Below are 6,000 nucleotides of genomic sequence, written 5' to 3'. Positions count from 1 at the left end.
ACACGGGCCTCTCCACCACGAGTCAAGACTCGAGTAATATATTTGACCCGGACGCGGTAAGACCTAAGCATGTGACACGAGCCTCTCCACCACGGGTCAAACCCGAGTAATATATTTGACTCGGTCACAGCTTACACATCCAAGCACGTGATACGGGCCTCTCCACCACGAGTACAACCCGAGTAATATATTTGACCCGATCACGGCTCAACATATAACGGGCCTCTTCACCACGGGATTTTAAAACCCGAGTAATATATTTGACCCGCCAAAATGATGATCACACCACACGGGCCTCTCCACCACGGGATTTGAAAACCCGAGTAATATATTTGACCCGGCCGTGATCACCATGCACACACACATCAATAAGCCTATAAGGTAACACATACTCATGCATACATACATACCTCCAAACATACATACATATATATATACATACATATATATATATATATATATGTATATATCATCCCAACGTGAACTAAGTAAATAGGTCTACTCGTATTCAATTTCTACCAAGCCTGTTAACTTCCTCGAGTCTAGACAATCAATGACATATTTAACCTTAAAGGATATAAGACCATAAATGAGTCTAAAATATCCTAAACCGTAGCAAATAATTCCAATATAGCTTTCAAAATGCACAATCACGAGTAAGACCATGTAATACCATTCAAATCGTTGTAACGAGTAGAATCGTATAAAATTTGTATTTCGGTGTATATGCTAGCCCAAAACGTAAAAAGAGTAAAAAGGGCATCATGAACTCACCTGACACAAGACACGTATTCACCACAAACCAGATGATCCCTAAGTAATCCCAAGACTCAAACACCTGTCGGTTTAAATTCAATCAATACTAATGACATCAAAATGACTCGTTTACCCTACGAGATGTTCTAACGGGGTTCGGGTCACCTAAAGCCTAGACCTCATCAAACTAAATCACAACAGCCCCAGAGGCCTCATATTCACCAAAACGACCCTTAGACAATTCCGGGAACAAGGAATTCCCAAATTACCCCGGGAAGCACTAGGTGATGCCAATACGCATGTTTAAGAGTTGATTAGGCCATTAACATCCAACTCAGCCCCGTGTTGACCCAACATGATAAAATCATAGCCAACAAGTCCACACGACGCTACACGAGTCAAATGGGTCGGTAATTAGCAAGTACAACGCACCAACTACTCAATAAACGAAATTGCGCGTTGTACCGACCCGTTGGAGTAACCGACAACCAATTCAGCCCCGTAACTTATAAAAACGATTTTTCAACAGCCCGTACATCAAACCAAGTGTCCCCGAGCTGAATTGGTCGTTAATCACTTCAACCCTCGCGTTAAACGCGCCAAACTACAATTCTAGTTAACCGAACATAACAATCAAACTACAACTAGTTGATCAACTTAATGAACACCTATGAACATAATTTTGAAGTATGTAATACTAGACATACCTAGAAAGATGTTGGTGCAAAAACTCACTTCAAACAGCCCCGACAAGAACACAATTGAACATCCACCGGTTAAACCTAAAACGAACTTATCGACCAATAACAAGTAAAACATGCTGATTTTAGCATGAGAAGATGCATTTAATTACATAGGATAACCTTTGAAATTAATTATTAAATTTTTACCAGACGTTAATAAATGTCTTAGGTTTATATAAATATTTTTATTATATTTTTCTAGTGGACACAAAAATCATAAAAATTCCTCCAACACAGAAAGGTATGTGCAGCTATTTCAGTGAGCAACAAAATGGTTTTATTTTTATAAAAATCATTACCCAACCAAATCAAACAATTCCAATTGGGTTTGGTTCATAACTCAAAATATTATCTACCAGAAGTGTAACCAACCAATTTGAAATTGTAGAAAAAGAGTTATGATGTCGGGAAGACAGACCAGAATTAGTCATCCCGCAACAGCTTTGACACTCGATCTTTTAAAATCATAGAAACTATTCAAATCTTGCGATCGGCAGAAGGAAGAGAAGAGAGAGAGTTAGGGTTTATTAATATAAAAGTTACAGTTAGGCCCCCAAACTTGTAAATTATGAAAACCTGGATGAAAGGTTAGATATTTTGACTTACGGAAATGACAAGGAGGTCCCCGAAGAATGCCATATCAATCCCGGAAATTTATACAAACTCTACAAATGTCTCATGCCGATAACATAAATGTCGGGTCCTACATACTAATCTAACACTTTAAGTTATAAGAGGCGATGTTTTGGGCAAAGGGATGAATAAATGGACTTTTACATTGTACTACAAGGCTCCTAAATTAGAAAGATGAAACCCCGCCTTTTTGACAAATTCTTATAAACGATCAAGCCGATTCACGAAATTTCCGGGAGTTACAAGTCTACCCCCCTTAAAATGGGATTCGTCCCCGAATCCCGCTATACTGGAACGGACGTAGATGGTGCCAAATCCTGATTTTCTTATCGTACAAGAAACGGAAGAAACAAAACCCTACGGGCACGAAGCTCACAAACAGGAACAAAGCCCGTAGCTCAACAAGTAAAAAGGAAATCTAGAGTGACAGCGTGCTATGCCTCAGCTAAACAATTACGCGCAAAGCGTTCGAGACGTTGAGGAATGAACGAGAGAATTCAAGGAATGAGATGAACGGTAACATTAACGACACGAGCATTAGCCATATCCTATCCCTACTAAGACAGAACCCTAACACAGTCAAGCACAGGTAGCGTTTAGAACATGGAAAGTATGGGTAAACTACTAATAACGTTGATCAAGTGTTATTAATTGTTTACTTTACCCGCCCATCCTAAGCACCCCCTGCCCCTAAACATATTAGCATCCCATCTAACACTTAAGCAGTTTATGCACATAATAAAACCCTCATGCTTATAAAAATGAATACATAAATATAGAATTTACCTCTTGGCATGCAGCTACTCGCGGTTGGCATTTCTAGTCTTTTATTTTACAGTTCGAGTCCAAGCATTTGGGAATGCTCGGATCCCTCGAAATAAGGCTCTGATACCAACTTGTAAGACCCCGAACCTTGGGAATCCTACAGTTGGTAATCATATCCAAAAATTCTAAAAAATTTAAAACCAAACGATTCGTTTTTATTTTAAACAAGTTTAGAGTAAATAACAGCGGAAAAAGTGTAAGTATTTAAAAATCCCAAACACGGGTACAAGTGTCCAAAATAGAATGTAAATAAAATATCCATTTTATTTGAAATCCATGAACATAAATGCCTTCAACCTTCCGAGTAGCATCCAGCACGTCCAAGCGGTAACCTCCAATCCTTAACCTGAAAGTCAAACTAACATACACACAAAGTCAGCTAGAGCTGAGTGAGTTTAGGTTTTCATAAACAATATTTCATACTTTATTTCAAAACTTATAATTCTAAACAATAGAGAGGATAATAATAAAATAATTAATATAATTCACCAAATAATACATTCATCGTCGAACACACGTACACGGGCCTCTCCACCACGAGTCAAGACTCGAGTAATATATTTGACCCGGACGCGGTAAGACCTAAGCATGTGACACGAGCCTCTCCACCACGGGTCAAACCCGAGTAATATATTTGACTTAGTCACAGCTTACACATCCAAGCACGTGATACGGGCCTCTCCACCACTGGTACAACCCGAGTAATATATTTGACCCGATCACGGCTCAACATACAACGGGCCTCTTCACCACGGGATTTTAAAACCCGAGTAATATATTGACCCGCCAAAATGATGATCACGCCACACGGGCCTCTCCACCACGGGATTTGAAAACCCGAGTAATATATTTGACCCGGCCGTGATCACCATGCACACACACATCAATAAGCCTACTCACATCATTCTTACTCACGAGGAACTAAATATCATCACAACACCGTAGGCTATAAGGTAACACGTACTCATGCATACATACATACCTCCATACATACATACATACATACATACATACATACATACATACATACATATATATATATATATGTATATATCATCCCAACGTGAACTAAGTAAATAGGTCTACTCGTATTCAATTTCTACCAAGCCTGTTAACTTCCTCGAGTCTAGACCATCAACGACGTATGTAACCTTAAAGGATATAAGACCATAAATGAGTCTAAAATATCCTAAACCGTAGCAAATAATTCCAATATAGCTTTCAAAATACACAATCACGAGTAAGACCATGTAATACCATTCAAATCGTTGTAACGAGTAAAATCGTATAAAATTTGTATTTCGGTGTATATGCTAGCCCAAAACGTAAAAAGAGTAAAAAGGGCATCATGAACTCACCTGACACAAGACACGTATTCACCACAAACCAGATGATCCCTAAGTAATCCCAAGACTCAAACATCTGTTGGTTTACATTCAATCAATACTAATGACATCAAGATGACTCGTTTACCTTACGAGACGTTCTAACGGGGTTCGGGTCACCTAAAGCCTCGACCTCATCAAACTAAATCACAACAGCCCCCCAGGCCTCACATTCACCAAAACGACCCTTAGACACTTCTGGGAATAAGGAATTCCCAAATTACAGGAAGCACTAGGTGATGCCAATACGCGCGTTTAAGAGTTGATTAGGCCATTAACATCCAACTCAGCCCCGTGTTGACCCAACATGATAAAATCATAGCCAACAAGTCCACACGACGCTACACGAGTCAAATGGGTCAGTAATTCGCAAGTACAACGCACCAACTACTCAATAAACGAAATTGCGCGTTGTACCGACCCGTTTGAGTAACCGACAACCAATTCAGCCCCGTAACTTATAAAAACGATTTTTCAACAGCCCGTACATCAAAACAAGTGTCCCCGAGCTGAATTGGTCGTTAATCACTTCAACCCTCGCGTTAAACGCGCCAAACTACAATTCTAGTTAACCGAACATAACAATCAAACTACAACTAGTTGATCAACTTAACGAACACCTATGAACAAAATTTTGAAGTATGTAATACTAGAAATAGCTAGAAAGATGTTGGTGCAAAAACTCACTTCAAACAGCCCCGAAAATAACACAATTGAACATCCACCGGTTAAGCCTAAAACGAACTTATCGATCAATAACAAGTAAAACATGCAGATTTTAGCATGCGAAAATGCATTTAATTACATAGGATAACCTTTGAAATGAATTATTAAATTTTTACCAGACTTTAATAAATCTCTTAGGTTTATATAAATATTTTTATTATATTTTTCTAGTGGACACAAAAATCATAAAAATTCCTCCAACACAGAAAGGTATGTGCAGCTATTTCTGTGCGCAAAAATGGTTTTATTTTTATAAAAATCATTACCCAACCAAATTAAACAATTCTAATTGGGTTTTGTTCCTAACTCAAAATATTATCTACTAGAAGTAGAACCAACAAATTTGTGACTTGTAGAAAAAGAGTTATGATGTCGGGAAGACAGACCAGAATCAGTCATCCCGCATCAACTTTGACACTCGATCTTATAAAATCATAAAAACTATTCAAATCTCATCCAAAATTTATAAAACCTTTCTGAAAACTAGAGTCAAAGTAGAACATCATGGAAACAAGAATCGATCAAATACAATAAATTTTCATTGAGTTACAGACCGAACAATAAATGCGTACGAATCTGTCAGCAACTGTTTTAATCAAAACTCAAACCCTAACATGTTTATGACATCTATAGGGTTCAATAAACGTTTTAATGGTGAAAAAGACAATCCATGATATAATACTAACCTTGAATTGGATGAAAATAACTTGAGAATGGTTGGAGAGGTGAGAAAAACGTGAAGGGGAGGTGGCTGGATTCTTGCGATCGGCAGAAGGAAGAGAACAGAGAGAGTTAGGGTTTATTAATATAAAAGTTACAGTTAGGCCCCCAAACTTGTAAATTATGAAAACCTGGATGAAAGGTTAGATATTTTGACTTACAGAAATGACAAGGAGGTCCCCGAAGAATGCCATATCAATCCCGGAAATTTA

Source organism: Bidens hawaiensis, unplaced genomic scaffold (genome assembly GCF_021521415.1).
Source record: "Bidens hawaiensis isolate Kalapana, Puna unplaced genomic scaffold, B.hawaiensis_p1.1 tig00005873_1, whole genome shotgun sequence".
NCBI lineage: Eukaryota > Viridiplantae > Streptophyta > Magnoliopsida > Asterales > Asteraceae > Bidens > Bidens hawaiensis.
Note: the sequence above shows the minus strand (reverse complement) of the source record.